The following is a 19,216-nucleotide window of genomic DNA, read 5'->3' as shown; positions in this document are numbered from 1 at the left end:
TATATCTTCTTTGGACAAAGGTCTGTTTAGGTCTTCTGCCCATTTTTGTATTGGGTTGTTTGTTTTTTTGTTATTGAGCTGCTTGAGCTGCTTGTAAATTTTGGAGATTAATCCTTTGTCAGTTGCTTCATTTGCAAATATTTTCTCCCATTCCGAGGGTTGTCTTTTGGTCTTGTTTATGGTTTCCTTTGCTGTGCAAAAGCTTTTAAGTTTCTCTTCTATAACTTTAAATAAATGTCATTTATATTTAATAATTGGATAGACGATGCAAGGATAAGTTATGAGAACATGATATCACTTAGGACACCTACATTGTTTCTAGAATTTATATGAGATAAACATAACCACTTATTCATTTTGGTTTATTTTTGATGTATTTTATTTCAGATCTTTGTCTTATGGGTGAATGTTCATAGGACAATTTATACACTGGAATATAAGAGCATACATAGAATTCTTAACATTTGTTGTCAATCCTACATATAATTTTGAACTAAGTAGGAAACGAAAAATATGAAATATTTTTCTTTCTAGTTTATAGAAGAGCAAAGACTAACATATCTTTTAAAATGATCTCATTAATTAAAAAAATAGGGAACTAAATTGTATAATTAATACTGCAAACAGTTTGATTTGTGGTGGCAGTGGGCTTATGAGTGAAATTTTCTTCATTTTATTTCAATTTATGTTAAGGCTGTTACAGCTATCATGTATGACAAATAAATAAAATTAAACTATTGAAAAAAACCACAACATTATACATGATGTATATATAAATTATTTTTTTCAATTAATTCTATGTTTAAAAACATTGAAAACTATTAAAATATCTCAACATTTTTGTAATTGCATCTGAGGCTAATAATTTTCAGAGGATTGGTTATTATCATAGATAAGATTAAACCAGGTAAAGAATCTGATTGGTCGTTAATAATTGACCAATAGAAAGATGTAGCTATTATCTAAAGTAAATGAAGTATTTTAATTTAGTTGCATAACATAGAATACAGTGAATTCTCAATTAGAACAAAATTAACCCACAAATAACCAGAGTTTCCTTTGGTCAATCTTTTAAGGAGAAACAGGGAAAATCAAGAACACACGTACACTATGTGTCTATATCCGCCAACTTTTAGTATGTGTTTGGCTCTGCTAGAGACTGAGGTCAATTGTTTTGTCTAGATTTAGAAAAGTTTTTACGAAGTTTGAAATTAAAGGTCAGTACTGAGTTAAACAAACAAAACTCAGTTAAAAACACTGATGTCCCCAAAGAAAATAAATATTTTTTACTCAGTATAAATTAAATAATGCATAGTAAGATAAACGGAATCACAAAACCACAGCAGCATTTTGTCTTTGACATGGAGTAAAGATGAGAATTTTGGGTGTAGCCTGTGGGCTCTGCAAGATATTTATTCTTTCAAATCATGTCACATTGCCTAAGCCAGTTTGGTTGAGCCAGCATTTATAGACCTTTCGCCTGGTGTAGACATTGTGCCAGGAGCTAGAGACTCCAAAATCGTCAAAGTTGGTCCCTTTCCCTACTGCCCCACCCCCCTGGAATCGAGCAATGGTATTTTGTTTGCTTAGCCATTTAAACAAGCAAGAAATGTTATGGAAAAGATATAAAACATAAAGTATGTTTAATGAATAATTAGAAAACAAATGCAGGTATAATCACCCCACTAAGTCAAGAAATAATACAAACAGTAGTGTGATCACTTCCCAGAGTAAGGGATAAGACAATGCTAGCATCCCCAAAGCACCTACTACTCCCTGTGACCTTTGCCAGTAACATCCCTTTTCATCTCCCCTGGAAGTAACTTCACCTGATTTTATAGTAATTACTTCTTTGTTCTTCTTTCTAGTCTTTCAAACCTTCTCTGTGTGCATCTCCTCAATAATGTAGTTTAGTTTTGCTTACTTTTGAACTTTATGTAAGTGCAACCATATTGTCCATATTGTTTTTTTCTTGTTTCTGTCATTAAACATTGTTACATTCATCCACGTTGCTCCATGTAGTTTATCCACTGTAATTGTTCTTTACCACAATTTTACTTATCCATTCTACAGTTTTGTGGGTTTTTTTGTAAATTAATTATTTATTTTTGGCTGCATTGGGTCTTCGTTGCTCTGTGTGGGCTTTCTCTAGTTGCATCGAGCGGAGGCTACTCTTCATTGCGGTGCCCACGCTTCTCATTGCAGTAGCTTCTCTTGTTGTGGAGCACAGGCTCTAGGAGTGCAGGCTCAGTAGTTGTGGCTTGCGGGCTCTAGAGTACAGGCTCAGTAGCTGTGGCACACGGGCTTTGTTGCTCCGCGGCATGTGGGATCTTCCTAGACCAGGGCTCAAACCCATGTCCCCTGCATTGGCAGGCAGATTCTTAACTACTGCGCCACCAGGGAGGTCCCATTCTACTGTTGATGGAAATTAAAACTGGGTCCATTTTGAGGCTCTTAAGAACTGTGCTTACTCTTGACATGTCCCGTGGTTCTCATATGTGTGAGTTTCAGTCTTAGGTGTATACCCTGGGGTAGAACTGGGTGGGCGTATCTTTCACTTTATGTGTCAGACTGTTTTCAAAGTCATTGTACTAATTCACATTTCCAATGCAATGTATGAGAGTGTGCTCATTATAGAACAGTGGTGTGTGTGCTATGCTCCACATAGCATCCTTAAGGGGCTGCAGAATAGGGCAGGGTAGGAGTTGGCCAAGTTCTGTGTCCCTCCCCACCCCCAGTTCATTCAGTGCAGTTGTCATGTTTTCCATATTGAACATCAGCAATCTTTTACTGGAAAAAAAGTTTACATAACTTAAAAAGAAACAGATTGAAAATAATTGATCTGGAAGACAAATTATATACCTAAAACATTAGAGGCTCAATAAATGTCGAATGTTGAATGATGAACAAATGAATGAATGACAAAAAACACAATGAATAGATTTTCAGAAATGAAGGTTATAAGAGAATATCTAGTTCTTTCCAGCTATGGCCTTTGTTCACAGGGAGATAGGCAACAGGGAAAGGTTATGTGAAGAGCAGGGATTTGTCTTTGCTTTTATTTCAATTTTCCAGTAATCCAGAGAGGAACAAAGAGAGTAGTGTGAGTTAGAGAGAAGAGAAAGAAAGAGGATAGAGACGGAGATACAGAGAAAGATGAGAGGAAGGACGGAAAAGTGAAGGAAAAGTGTAGTTCTTTTTCTCTACAAGTCATGCTCTTCCATTTTGCTGAGTAGGTTCCCAGAGCACAATCTGAAAACCAGGTGACCATCATGAACTCCCCTTTCTTGGTCTCATCCCAGCTCAGTTTCTCCACCTTTGAGTTATTTTGTTCTTGATGCTTCTTGGGAGCTTGCGTTTGTGTTAGTCTGGAGTACCTCACCACATCCCATTGGTCTCCCCAGCTGCCCTTTGGCAGGTCATTACAACTCCCTTAAACACAGCTACAAGAACTTACCCATGACTGGGTCTTAGGGTTCGTAAGGAGTCCAAGGGCCTCCAGAAACTGTCCCCACTCTTGATGTCCTACTTGTTGATGTCCTTCACCACAATTAGCTTGTAGGCTCTTTTAGTTCAGACAACTCATATATAAGTATATATGCCTGCTACACACTTATATAATCCTTGATGCTATATCAACCAAAAAGGAAAACATTCAAGAATCTGGGGAGCCTTTTATTCCAAAAATGACTAACTAAAAGGAATGTGATCTTCGTAATAACGTTTGTCCTCATTTTATTCAAAGTGCTTGTATAATTTAAATTCTATTGGTGATGAGAGTGGTGAGTTACCTGAAAGTAATCAATACTATCTACTTTAACTTTTCTCTTTTCTTTAAGGCTCTATTTCAAGTTCTTTCACTTGTAGGTATACACGTTTTCCAATTTCAATAGAGGCTTTTCTTCTCTTTAGAAAAAACTCACATAATTTTTTAAGGTTAATATTAATATGGAATTCAAACCCATTCATATGGTAATTCTATCATTCAAATTTATGACTGTAATTGAGAATCTTACATTATTTGATCTAAGGATAATCAAAATGAATAGAGCTATGGTCAGATCAAAGTGGGTTTTCAACACATGCAACACCAAAACTAAATGGGGTAATTTAATACTGCTTAATATAATATTCAATATTCATGGAGCGCTTCCCTCAATTTTCTCAGACGAAGTTATTATTCTCTCTAAAGGACAAATCTGAATAAAGAAACTGCCACAGATGCTATTGCATATCAGCTTTAACACCTAGAAATTCTTACCATATGTGAACCACTTTTCAAAGACATTCATTCATTCATTCTATAATCACTTGTAGAGTGCCTATTAGGCACTGTGTTAGGCAGTGAGAATACAAAAGCAAATGAAAAGAAAACAAGAAATGATTCGTCCCTTACTGATTGTTTCGGTGGCAAAGAATTGAGAAAAGAGACCTACAGGAGAAGTGAGACAATCAAAATTACTAAATAGTGAGATACAGGCTATGATTGAGGTAAGTAGAAGGTAAAATGGGAATTTGTGGGTAAGGAGAGCATATGGCAATGATGGGTGAGATTTGGGAAGACTTCCTAGAGCAGCTGAATCTGAAAAATAGTAAGACCCAGGCAAAGGTAGACTGCAAGGATTCCAAACAGAAGTGGGCAGGAAATGCAAAAATCCAGAAGTAAGAAAGAGCATCTTGTGGTTCTAGAATTGCAAGGGGCTTACTATGACTAGAGATTATATGAGAGCTGGAGAATGATAAGAGATGAGGCTGGAGAGATGAGTAGATACTGTATCATATCATCATAAAAGACACCTGTAGGCCATTGTAGTGGGTTGAGGAGTATTCCCCCCAAAATTCATATTTACCTGGAACCTCAGAATGTGAGGTTATTTAGAAATAGGGTCTTTGCTGATGTAATTAGTTAAGGATCTCAGATGAAGTCATTCTGGATTTAGGGTGGGCCCTGAAACCAGTGACTGGTGTCCTTATAAGAAGAGGAGAGGACTCAGACACACAGAAAAGAAGGCCATGTGAAGATGAAGGTAGAGTTTGGAATGATGCAGCTCAAGCCAAGGAACGCCAAAGACTGCCAGGAGTCATCAGAATCTAGAAGAAGGTGAGGAAGTGTTCTTCCCAAGAGATTTCAGAGGAAGCATGGCCGTGCCAACATCTTGATTTTGGACTTCTAGCCTCCAGAACTGTAAAAGAATAAACTTCCATGGTTTTAAGTCATGAAGTTTGTGGTAATCTGTTAAATCAGCCCTGGGAAACTAATATAGTCATAATAAGGAGTTTGAATTGACCTACAGACACCTTGACATGTCAGGTGTCAGCCTTGACATGTTCTATGAAAAGATTTAAGTAAAGAAGTGATGTTATCATATCGGTACTTTAAAAAGGTCACTCTGGCTGCAGTGTAGAGGATGGATGTGAAGAAAGAGGGACTGAATATAGGGACACATTGGAAGGACCTAGGAAAGGGCAGCCTTAACTAGAGAAGTGAGAGAGGGGAATGAAGAGAAGTGGCTAGATTTGGAAAATATTAGAAAAGTAGACTTGACAGAACTTCATCATTACTTCTTAGATGTGAGGGTGTGTGAAGAGTCAAAAGTCAAGGACTAACTCTCGATGTACAGCCTAGGTTTCCCACAACGCATTCGAAAAAGCATCTGTTCTCATCTACAGATCCAGCTAAGGCAGAGGACATAGGCAGACATGTTTGCACCACTTGAGTTGGGTAGGTTGAGGCAATCTGACTCTCTCCTGGTATGAACAGGGAAATGCTGTTGTGAGCTTTCCCTGAAAGGTCATGCTGGATTGGTGTTAGTCTTAGTGAGCCATATATTAGCAGAAAAATCTAGTTCACAGAGGGAGGAAACAGATGAAAGCCAAAAAAATAAAAACTTAAAAAAAAATTCAAGTGAACTTGGGAGATAGAGATTTTGAGGAGATTCCTTTGAGACCTGATTATAATTCTTATAAATGCCTTCCATGAAATTATCCTTAAGCATATGATAAATCTTCTTTTTACTTGCAATATCGAGTGGCTTTTCTGTTCTGTAATCATACTATCTCATGCCATCACATCAGATCTCTGGCATGGATAACTGGATAGATGGCAGTATCATTTATCAAGAGGGAAGGATGGGAGGAAAAACAAGTTTTGAGGAAAAATGATGAGTTCAGACTTGGACATTTTGCCTTTGTGGTGCCTCTAGGACATCTAGGCAAGTCCAGTGTGGACACAGAAGACCTCATCAGAATGTTTTGGACCAGAGTTCAACTCTGGAAGCCATCTCCTGGTAAAGATTAATTGGTGCCATTGTCTTCCAGGGTAAGTGGGAAAAGAAGGCTAAGGACAGTGGGAAGTCTGACATCTGAAGGACTTCTCTATTCCAGAAAGGAAGAGGAATCTGCAGAGGAGGCTAAGAAGGAATGGCCAGAAAAGTAGAAGAATAATCAGGAAAAGTGTGAGGGTGGGGTCCAAGAAAGTGGAGAAAGGAAAGCATTTCAAGGAGGTCAAGAGCATCAGATGCTGTGGTGAGTGCACTGTTTTTCAGCAAGGAAGAAACCGCTGCTGACTTTGGCAAGAGGAGATTTGGGGAAGTAATGGGGGTGGAGGAAAGATTATGAGTGGAAACAATGGATTATGTTTTCAGTGGGCTGGCTGTAATGAGAAGAAAAGACATACAGAGGTAACTAGAAGGGAACATAGGATAAAGGGAGGTGTCTGTTCGACTAAGATGGGAGAGACTTAAGCCTGTTGACAGACTGAAGGAAGTCAGTTGATAGAATTTAATGATAATTGAGAATCATTCATTAATGACCCAAGGTCTGTAGGAATGTGGGAGGGATAGATGCAATGCCTAGTTGAATAATTACCAACTTTCACTGTGGTGAGAGGGAATGGGAATAGGGTTTTTTAAAAAAGGCAAGAATGCGGACACGCATCCTCCGCCGTCCGCAGATGGCGGCGCGGGCGCGGGCGCGAGGCCCGGGCCGGGGGCGCCCCCGGGGCTGGAGGCGGGCCTGCAGAAGCTGGCGCTGCGGCGGAAGAAGGTGCTGGGCGCCGAGGAGATGGAGCTGTTCAAGCTGGCGCAGGCGGCGGGCGACGCCATGGACCCCGACGTGTGCAAGATCCTGGTGGACGTGCTGAACCTGAACGTGGTGCCCCTCGCCGTCTTCCAGATGCTCAGTGCATGTGCGCCGGGCAGAGGCTGGCGAGCGAGCCCCAGGACCCCGCGGCCGTGCCCCTGCTCACGCCCGGCGTGCCTGAGACCCGAGGGAGAAACAAAGGCAGCGGTGCCCTCGGCGGCGGAGGCCCGGCGCTTACAGAACGCGGCGTCCGGGAAGGATCCAGCCAGAGGATGCCCCGCCAACCCAGCGCCACCAGGCTGCCCAAGCGGGGCGGGCCGGCGAAGAGCCTCACGCGGAGCAGCACCTGAGCGGGAGGCCTCGCACGGGCCCACCGCGGGCCTCCAGCCTCGCAGGCAGGCTCCTCCTCCCGTTGGTAATAAACCTCTTCGAAAACCTGAAAAAAAGAAAAAAAAGGCAAGACTGCAGATAAATTTGTTGACGAGAGGTAAAAAGCAGCGGAATGTTTTCCTGATGATTTCTAAATTGGCTCTGGATAGTAAAATTAGGTACTAGAAGTTGAATCTGTGCAGAGGAAACGAACCAGAAAGGTAATTTGGAACTATAAATTACCTAAGAAATTCCCTACCCACCCACCAGACTAGCTCCAAACGTGAAACAAATGTGAGTACTTGGAATCACTTAGGAAGTGACCTATAGAAGGGAAAATAACTTCTGGGGTCGCCAAAAATATATATAAACCTAAACTGGCTCTTTGTAAAGATAAATTAAAATACAAACACAGATGCGCACACACACACACCCATATATACACATACATATGTATACACATACCACTTTAAAGTTTGAAAAAGGAGATATGGTAGAAGTCAGAAGAGTTATACAAGAATATTTTGTGCACTCCATGGTAATAAACTGAAAATCTAGAGGGAAGGAATTTTTTCTAGCAATATATAAATAACTAAAAGTTAAAAAAACTCCAAATACCAATATCATAGGAAGTATTGGACAACTTAAATCTACTGCTTAAGAAAACGTACCAGCCTCTCTTTTCTATTTGAACTGTGTTTTAGGGTAACTAAATAGTTGATAAGGGAAGATTCTTAGTTGAGGAATTTTAGTTACTAAATGCAGAAGGAATGATAGAATAAGAAAGTCACCATTTTTGTAAACCCTAATGAGACAGTGGCTCTAAGGAATGTTCATTAATGGCTGCTGAAACTATTAGGTGAAAGGCTGATGGGGAACTTTATAATGAATGGATCAGGCTGACAATACTTGAATTCATGCACCAATCTCAGTGTCATTGTGAGTGGAACAACTTGACATTAAGGACAATCATGTAATATGAAGTACACCTCACCACCTATAAAGAATCCTCCACACAAAAAAATTGAGCTTAAATATAATCAAGCCTTTAACTTTCAGTCTACAAAAAATAAGAAAAGAAGAGCAAGTTAAGCAATACTTAACTTGTTAAGCAATACTTAACAATCAACCAAGTCCAGAATCTGGAATATTCTGTAGGACAAACAATCATTTATTTCAACAAATAAATGGCATGGCAGGGCAGGAAGGGGTAGTTGAAAAGGTGAGAGGGCACTTTTATAAACTGAGAGAATCAAGAGACAGAACAAACAAAATACAATGCTGTAGACCTTGTTTGGATTCTGATTCAAATAAACCAACTGTAAAAGGATATTTTTAAAACAATCAGGAAATTTTTGTTAGGTATAAGGTGGCCATGGAAAGGACGCTAGAATGGGGTCTTATAGAAAAGAAAATGAAATGGGAATAGCAGTAACAGAGGAAAATATAAAACAAAAGAAGGGCATTGAATGAACTGGTAATGATAGTGTGTGATATACTGAAGAGTATGGCCAATTTGGTTCGGTACATGGGATATCACTGTTATTCATTGACACTGCAATCCCACGTTCAGTAATTTTTTAATACAAACAAATGTATTAGTCTAAAGGGATATATGAACAAGGATGTTTATTGTAGCAATTTTTGGTAATAGCAGAAATCAGGACTTGTACATCCATCAACAGGTGAATGGTTGAATAGATTACATTCTGTCTATATAATGGAATATTATGCAGCTATTGAGAAGACTTACTTAGAGTTACACACATGTTGATCTAGAAGGATGTCCATGAAACATTAAGCGAAAAATGCAAGCTGCAAAGTAATGGGCATGGATTATCCCATTTATTGTAAACCATCCAGAAATAAGGAGAAGAAAAAATTCCAACATGTGTATATTTCTGTGTCAGTCAGGGTCTAGTTGTGAGAAGAGAGAAATAATATAGTTTTATATATGATTATATGATTTTATATATGATTAAATATAAAATAATGGTGAACTCGACACCAATTTGCTAACCAGATAACTGAAAGAGAACTTGGAGAACTCTAGGTTAGGAGGTGTGATGACTCTTGTTCTGCAGTTGTTGGAAAAACTATAAGTTGTATTCAGCTACTGTCTGGGGCCATGGCTGTGGCTGCAGGACTGAAGAGTATTGGTCAAGTGATTCTCATGGGGTCCATTAGCAAACTGGAAGGAAACAAGGATCCTGACAGGAAGCTAGGGAGTAAAGGAGAAATGTGGTTTGCAGAGTCACAATCCCAGCATCACAAAACACAGAGGGAGGTTGGAGCTGAGAGACAAGGGCTTAATAACTGATACCATATATTTGCACATATTGGTGTGGATATGCAGAAAAGCATTGAATGATAGAAATCAACCTGTTCATATGAACAGCAGTAACCTCAGAGGTAAGAAGAGACTGGGAACTTAAAACAAAGAATAAATAATAACTCCATGTAGTGTATGATGGATTATATTGTGTACATACTATATGTGTAATAATAATTTTTAAAAACCCACTTAACCAATGAAGCGTAAAAATAAAGAAAAATTAAAATTAGAAGTAGAAATACCCTGAGGTGTGCCCTGCGGAGAGAATAGCTCTGTCTCTGCACAGAGGTAGATGCCTGAGGTGTCAGTACCCTTGGACCTGAGAGGCAGCTGCTTCAAGAGACTGATTTGCACTGTTAAACATAAAACTAAATTTATGCTTGGATTTTAAAGTGTGCTAAACTGTGGCAACTTCTTGATGATTATTGAATCTGGATAATGGGTACATGGAGGTTCATTGTATTGTTCATTCTACTTTTATGTAGGTTGATATTTTTTTCAAGATAAATACCAGGAAAGGAAGATTCTGTTAAAAATCATGATTTATTTTACAATCATAGCCCATGAAAGGAAGAAAATAGATGTATTTTTCCTAACTCCAAGAGAATATGGAGAGTCCTTTATACTTGTTGAATTAATTACAATAAGATCAGTTACTTTGATGAGTTAATTCAAACTGAACTTCCTGTAACAATGAGGAAATACAATTTCTTAAAACAAACAAGTAAAACAAGCAGCATTGTCTCAAAATTAAGGATAATATAACAATAAACTATTGTAGTTAAAAATCAAGATATAACTGTTGGGGACTTCTCTGGCAGTCCAGTGATTAAGACTTCACCTTCCAATGCAGGGGGTGTGGGTTCGATCCCTGGTCAGGGAGCTAAGATCCCACATGCCTTGTGGCCAAAAAACCAAGACAAAAGAAAAAACAGAAAAAAACGGAAGCAATATTGTAACAAATTCAATAGAGACTTTAAAAATGGTCCGTATCAAAAAAAAGTCTTTAAAAAAAAATGATGTAACTGGTGAACTTCTTAAATGCACACTAGGCAGAAATTTCATCATGATAAGAAACATAAATCTGTCAAGAAGGGACCTTTGCCCCAACCTGGCTAATGTTTACATTTATGGCTGTCCTCAAAACATCTGATTGGTTAATAGAGTCTGTCTTTGATCTTAATCTCTCTAATAAGCTGCCTGATCAGCTTAATGTATTATAATCTTAAAATGTCTGTGTCAACATCTCATCTGCCCAAAGTTCCTGTTATTGACATATAGGGCACCTCTGCTATAATCTGGAATTAAATTTAACCAAAGCAGAATCAACAATATCTGGATATTTTTATTTATTTACTTCCTCTGCTCTAGGTCTGTAAATTTGAGAACCTTAAGAATGCAGGAGGCTAGGATTGGAATCAAGATGGCGGAGTAGAACGATGTGCTCTCACCCCCTCTTGCGAGAACACCAGAATCACAACTAGCTGCTGGACAATCATCGAGAGGAGGACACTGGAACTCACCAAAAAAGATACCCCACATCCAAAGACAAAGGAGAAGCCACAATGAGACGGTAGGAGGGGCGCAATCACAGTAAAATCAAATCCCGTAACTGCTGGGTGGGTGACTCACAGACTGGAGAACACTTATACCACAGAAGTCCACCCACTGGAGTGAAGGTTCTGAGCCCCACATGAGGCTTCCCAACCTGTGCGTCCAGCAACAGGAGGAGGAATTCCTAGAGAATCAGACTTTGAAGCTTAGTGGGATTTGATTGATTTGACTGGACTAGGGGAAACAGAGACTCCACTCTTGGAGGGCACACACAAAGTAGTGTGTGCATCGGGACCCAGGGGAAGGAGCAGTGATCCCAGGGGAGACTGAACCAGACCTACCTGCTAGTGTTGGAGGGTCTCCTGCAGAGGCAGACGGTGGCTGTGGCTCACCGTGGGGACAAGGACACTGGCAGCAGAAGTTCTGGGAAGTACTCCTTGTCGTGAGCCCTCCCAGAAACTGCCATTACCCCAGCAAAGAGACCAGATAGGCTCCAGTGTTGGGTTACCTCGGGCCAAACAACTAACAGAGAGGGAACCCAGCCCCACCCATGAGCAGTCAAGTGGCTTAAAGTTTTACTGAGCTCTGCCCACCACAGCAAGAGTCAGCTCTACCCACCACCACTCCCTCCCATCAGGAAACTTGCACAACCCTCTTAGATAGCCACATCCACCAGAGGGCAGACAGCAGAAGCAAGAAGAGCTACAATCCTGCAGCCTGTGGAATAAAAACCACATTCACGGAAAGACAAGATGAAAAGGCAGAGGGCTGTGTACCAGATGAAGGAACAAGATAAAACCCCAGAAAAACAACTAAAAGAAGTGGCTATAGGCAACCTTCCAGAAAAAGAATTCAGAATAATGATAGTGAAGATGATCCAGGACCTTAGAAAAAGAATGGAGGCAAAGATCGAGAAGATGCAAGGAATGTTTGACAAAGACCTAGAAGAATTAAAGAACAAACAGAGATGAACAGTACAATAACTGAAATGAAAACTACACTAGAAGGAATCAATAGCAGAATAACTGAGGCAGAAGAACGGATAAGTGACCTGGAAGACAGAATGGTGGAATTCACTGCTGTGGAACAGAATAAAGAAAAAATAATCAAAAGAAATGAAGACAGCCTAAGAGACCTCTGGGACAATATGAAATGAAACAACATTCGCATTATAGGGGTCCGAGAAGGAGAAGAGAGAGAGAAAGGACCAGAGAAAATATTTGAAGAGATTATAGTCGAAAACTTCCCTAACATGGGAAAGGAAATAGCCACCCAAGTCCAGGAAGGGCAGAGAGTCCCATACAGGATAAACCCAAGGAGAAACACACCGAGACACACAGTAATCAAATTGGCAAAAATTAAAGACAAAGAAAAATTATTAAAAGCAGCAAGGGAAAAACGACAAATAACATACAAGGGAACTCCCATAAGCTTAACAGCTGATTTCTCAGCAGAAACTCTACAAGCCAGAAGGGAGTGGCATGATATACTTAAAGTGATGAAAGGGAAGAACCTACAACCAAGATTACTCTACCTGGCAAGATATCTCATTCAGATTCCATGGAGAAATCAAAAGCTTTACAGACAAGCAAAACCTAAGAGAATTCAGCACCACCAAACCAGCTCTACAACAAATGCTAAAGGTACTTCTCTAAGTGGGAAACACAAGAGAAGAGAAGGACCTACAAAAACAAACCCAAAACAATTAAGAAAATGGTCATAGGAACATACATATAGATAATTACCTTAAACGTGAATGGATTAATTGCTCCAACCAAAAGACACAGGCTTGCTCAATGGATACAAAAACAAGATCCATATATATGCTGTCTACAAGAGACCCACTTCAGACCTAGGGACACATACAAACTGAAAGTGAGGGGACAGAGAAAGATATTTCATGTAAATGGAAATCAAAAGAAAGCTGGAGTAGCAATACTCATATCAGATAAAATAGACTTTAAAATAAAGAATGTTACAAGAGACAAGGAAGGACACTACATAATGATCAAGGGATCAATCCAAGAAGAAGATATAACAATTATAAATATATATGCACCCAACATAGGAGCACCTCAATACGTAAGGCAATTGCTAACAGCTATAAAACAGCAAATCAACAGTAACACAATAAGAGTGGGGGACTTTAACACCTCACTTACACCAATGGACAGATCATCCAAAATGAAAATAAATAAGGAAACAGAAGCTTTAAATGACACAATAGACCAGATTTAATTGATATTTATAGGACATTCCATCCAAAAACAGCAGATTACATTTTCTTCTCAAGTGCACACAGAACATTCTCCAGGGTCACATCTTGGGTCACAAATCAAGCCTCAGTAAATTTAAGAAAATTGAAATCATATCAAGCATCTTTTCTGATCACAACGCTGTGAGATTAGAAATGAATTACAGGAAAAAAAAAACGTAAAAAACACAAACACATGGAGTCTAAACAATAAGTTACAAAATAACCAAGAGATCACTGAAGAAATCAAAGAGGAAATCAATAAATACCTAGAGACAAATGACAATAAAAACACGACGATCCAAAACCTATGGGATGCAGCAAAAGCAGTTCTAAGAGGGAAGTTTATAGCTATACAAGCCTACCTCAAGAAACAAGAAAAATCTCAAACAATCTAACCTTACACCTAAAGGAACTAGAGAAAGAAGAACAAACAAAACGTAAAGTTAGCAGAAGGAAAGAAATCTTAAAGATCATAGTAGAAATAAATGAAATAGAAACAAAGAAAACAATAACAAAGATCAATAAAACTAAAAGCTGGTTCTTTGAGAAGATAAACAAAATTGGTAAACCATCAGCCAGACTCATCAAGAAAAAGAGTGAGAAGACTCAAATCAACAGAATTAGAAATGAAAAAGGAGAAGTTACAACAGACACTGCAGAAACACAAAGCATCCTAAGAGACTACTACAAGCAACTCTATGCCAATAAAATGGACAACCTGGAAGAAATGGACAAATTCTTAGAAAGGTATAACCTTCCAAGACTGAACCAGAAAGAAATAGAAAATATGAACAGACCAATCACAAGTAATGAAATTGAAACTGTGATTAAAAGTCTTCCAACAAACAGAAGTCCAGGACCAGATGGCTTCACAGCTGAATTCTACCAAACATTTAGAGAAGAGCTAACACCCATCCTTCTCAAACTCTTCCAGAAAATTGTGGAGGAAGAAACACTGCCAAACTCATTCTATGAGGCCACCATCACCCTGATACCAAAACCAGACAAAGATACTAAAAAACAGAAAATTACAGACCAATATCATTGATGAAAATAGATACAAAAATCTTCAACAAAATACTAGCAAACAGAATCCAACAACATATTTAAAGGATAATACACCATGATCAAGTGAGATTTATCCCAGGGATGCCAGGATTCTTCAATATATGCAAATCAATCAATGTGATACACCATATTAACAAATTGAAGAATAAAAACCATATGATCATCTCAATAGATGCAGAAAAAACTTTTGACAAAATTCAACACCCTTTTATGATAAAAAAAACTCTCCAGAAAGTGGGCATAGAGGGAACCTACCTCAATATAGTAAAGACCATATATGACAAACCCACAGCACACGTCATTCTCAATGGTGAAAAACTGAAAGCATTTCCTCTAAAATCAGGAACAAGACAAGGATGTCCACTATCACCACTATTATTCAACGTAGTTTTGGAAGTCCTAGTCACGGCAATCAGAGAAGAAAAAGAAATAAAAGGAATACAAATTGGAAAGAAGAAGTAAAACTGTCACTGTTTGCAGATGAGATGATACTATAAGTAGAGAATCCTAAAGATGCCACCAGAAAACTACTAGAGCTAATCAATGAATTTGGTAAAGTTGCAGGATACAAAATTAATGCGCAGAAATCTCTTGCATTCCTATACACTAATGATGAAATATCTGAAAGAGAAATTAAGGAAACATTCCCATTTACCATTGCAACAAAAAGAATAAAGTACCTAGGAATAAACCTACCTAGGGAGACAAAAGACCTGTATGCAGAAAACTATAAGACACTGATGAAAGAAATTAAAGATGATACAAACAGATGGAGAGATATACCATATTCTTGGATTGGAAGAATCAATATTGTGAAAATGACTATACTACCCAAAGCAATCTACAGATTCAATGCAATCCCTATCAAATTACCAAATTACCAATCCCTATCAAATTACCAATGGCATTTTTTAGGGAACTAGTACAAAAAAATCTTAAAATTTGTATGGAGACACAAAAGACCCCGAATAGCCAAAGCAGTCTTGAGGGAAAAAAACGGAGCTGGAGGAGTCAGACTCCCTGACTTCAGACTATACTACAAAGCTACAGTAATCAAGACAATATGGTAGTGGCACAAAAACAGAAACATAGATCAGTGGAACAAGATAGAAAGCCCATAGATAAACGCACGCACCTATGGTCAACTAATCTATGACAAAGGAGGCAAGGATATACAATGGAGAAAAGACAGTCCCTTCATTAAGTGGTGCTGGGAAAACTGGACAGCTACATGTAAAAGAATGAAATTAGAACACTCCCTAACACCATACACAAAAGTAAGCTCAAAATGGATTCGAGTCCTAAATGTAAGAGCAGACACTATGAAATTCTTAGAGGATAACATAGGAAGAACACTCTTTTAAATAAATTTATTTTATTTATTTATTTTTGGCTGCATTTGGTCTTCATTTCTGCCCTCAGGCTTTCTCTAGTTGCGGCGAGCGGGGGTCACTCTTCACTGTGGTACGCGGGCTTGCAGTGGCTTCTTGTTGTGGAGCATGGGCTTCTCTTGTTGCAGTAGGTGCGCAAGCTTCAATAGTTGTGGCTCGCCGGCTCTAGAGTGCAGGTTCAGTAGTTGTGGCACATGGGCTTATTAGTTGGTCTGCGGCATGTGGGATCTTCTCGGACCAGGGCTCGAACCCGTATCCCCTGCATTGGCAGGCGGACTCCCAACCACTGTGCCACCAGGGAAGCCCCCCGGAAGAACACTCTTTGACATAAATCACAACAAGATCTTTTTTGATCCACCTCCTAGAGTAATGGATATAAAAACACAAATAAACAAATGGGACCTAATGAAACTTGAAAGCTTTTGCCCAGCAAAGGAAACCATAAACAAGACGAAAAGACAACCCTCAGAATGGGAAAAAATATTTGCAAACGAATCAACGGACAAAGGATTAATCTCCAAAATATATAAACAGCTCATGCAACTCAATATTAAAAAAACAAACAACCGAATCCAAAAATGGGCAGAAGACCTAAATAGACATTTCTCCAAAGAAGACATACAGATGGCCAAGCAGCACATGAAAAGCTGCTCAACATCACTAATTATTAGAGAAATGCAAATCAAAACTACAATGAGGTATCACCTCACATCAGTTAGAATGGGTATCATCAGAAAATCTACAAACAACAAATGCTGGAGAGGGTGTGGAGGAAAGGGAACCCTCTTGCACTGTTGGTGGGAATGTAAATTGATACAGCCACTATGGAGAACAGTATGGAGGTTCCTTAAAAAACTAAAAAAATTACCATATGATCCAGCAATCCCAGTAGTGGGCATATACCCAGGGAAAACCATAATTCAAAAAGACACATGCACCCCAATGTTCATTTTAGCACTATTTACAATAGCCAGGTTATGGAAGCAACCTAAATGCCCATTAAATGGACAGACAAATGGATAAAGAAGATGTGGTACATATATACAATGGACTATTACTCAGCCATATAAAGGAACAAAATTGGGTCATTTGTTGAGATGTGGATGGATCTAGAGACTGTCATACAGAGTGAAGTAAGTCAGAAAGAGAAAAACAAATATCGTATATTACTGCATATATGTGGAACCTAGATAAATGGTACAGGTGAACTGGTTTGCAGGGCAGAAGTTGAGACAGATGCAGAGAACAAATGTATGGACACCAAGGAGGGAAAGTGGCAGGGTGGTGGTGGTGGTGGTGTGCTGAATTGGGCGATTGGGATTGACATGTATACACTGATGTGTATAAAATTGATGACTAATAAGAACCTGCTGTATAAAAAATATATATAAAATAAAATTCAAAAAAAAAAAAGAGTTATGTACCATAATGTTCATTGCAGCACTATTTACAATACCCAGGACATGGAAGCAACCTAAATGTCCATGAACAGATGAATGGATAAAGAAGATGTGGCATATATATATACGATGGAGTATTACTCAGCCATAAAAAGAAATGAAATTCAGTTATTTGTAGTGAGGTGGATGGACCTAGAGTCTGTCATACAGAGTGAAGTATGTCAGAAAGAGAATAACAAATGCCATATGCTAACACATATATATGGGATCTAAAAAAAAAAATGGTTCTGAAGAACCTAGGGGCAGGACAGGAATAAAGACGCAGACGTAGAGAATAGATTTGAGGACACGGGGCAAGGGTAAGCTGGGACGAAGTGAGAGAGTGGCATGGACATATATACACTACCAAATGTAAAACAGATAGCTAGTGGGAAGCAGCCGCATAGACAGGGAGATCAGCTCAGTGCTTTGTGACCACCTAGAGGGGTGGGATAGGGAGGGTGGGAGGGAGGCGCAAGAGGGAGGGGATATGGGGATATGTGTATGTATAGCTGATTCACTTTGTTATACAGCAGAAACTAACATAACATTGTAAGGCAATTATACTCCAATAAAGATGTTAAAAATAAAATGTTAGGAAAAAAAATAGAGCATAGAAGTTTAAAGGTATATTTTCTTGGAATCTATGTGTAGAGCTAAACTGAAACACTGAGCAAGGAAGTTTGTGAAATTTGTGCGTGGTTTTGACTCAATTAAAAAAAAAAAGAATGCAGGAGGCTTGGAAGAGATTAATATTATGTGAAAGAGATTGCCCTTTTTTGAAGACTCCAGACAACTCTGGCAGGATCGTCAAGAGAGCTAGCTAGTATGGTTAAGTATCAATAATATGTGGGCCAGCAAGAAGTCAGGAAGTGGGTCCTAATCAGACTCCAGAGCCATCTCTACTTGGGTGTGGAAGGCAGACTGACCCTTTTTTGTCAGGGAAACCCTTAGGGCTTTAAGACAATTCAGAAGAATTGTGGAAACTTCAGGAAGGACATACTAAAGTTCCTGCTAACAGTGCTTATGGACTGTGGGCTCTGCAGTGCCATGATCCCCCAAGTATGTGCAGCACCTCCAACTGAATACACTTGTGAAGTGCAGTCAGTGTCCTAAGTCTGTGGAGTAGGGGAGTCAGGAAAGTGGTAGAAATTTGAAATAGCTGCCATGAGGAGTGGGAGAAACAACTGATAAAGTATTCGCCGAAGAAATTTTGGGCTGTGAGGAAGAATAATCCGAGGTTGGAGAACCTGATTACATGATTTTCTCAGCAGCCCTAAAGCAACGTGAGTTCAGGGGCTGAGAGGATGGATGAATGAAGACCGGGGTATGATGGGAGGCAAGAGGACAAAGATGGTGAGCTCACTGATGAGACAGTGATTGAGCTGATACAACCTGGGGTCTGGGCTGAGTAAAGAAAAGAAAGAAGACAGGAGGGTATGAAAGTTAGGGGGAAACACAGGAGGCAATACCTGGCGGGGGTGTGAGGGGCTTGACTAGATCAAAGGCCAAGGGGAGGAGTAAGATGTGGAAGAGCTGGAGGGTTGTGGTCAGTGAGCAATTCACCGGAGTTCAATCTGTCAGAGGTGGAGCACATAGATGTACAAAGGTCCTCAGGTGTGCCCTGGGGAGGAGGTAGTTTTTATGGAATAAAGGTCGTTAAATATATCAAGGCACCGTGAAGCTAGAGTATTGGATGACTTATCCATGTGGGTGTTCACAC

At 39.3% G+C, this 19,216-nt stretch overlaps 1 pseudogene; it reads left to right on the top strand.

The window, feature by feature from the left end:
* The first annotated feature begins 6,891 nt into the window (after window positions 1–6,891).
* LOC132518311 (mitotic-spindle organizing protein 2-like) lies at window positions 6,892–7,495 on the top strand (annotated as a pseudogene).
* Window positions 7,496–19,216: the final 11,721 nt, after the last annotated feature.

This window comes from Lagenorhynchus albirostris, chromosome 3 (assembly GCF_949774975.1).
Source record: "Lagenorhynchus albirostris chromosome 3, mLagAlb1.1, whole genome shotgun sequence".
Taxonomy (NCBI): Eukaryota; Metazoa; Chordata; class Mammalia; order Artiodactyla; family Delphinidae; genus Lagenorhynchus; species Lagenorhynchus albirostris.
Note: the sequence above shows the minus strand (reverse complement) of the source record. Positions and strands in the feature narration are given on the sequence as shown.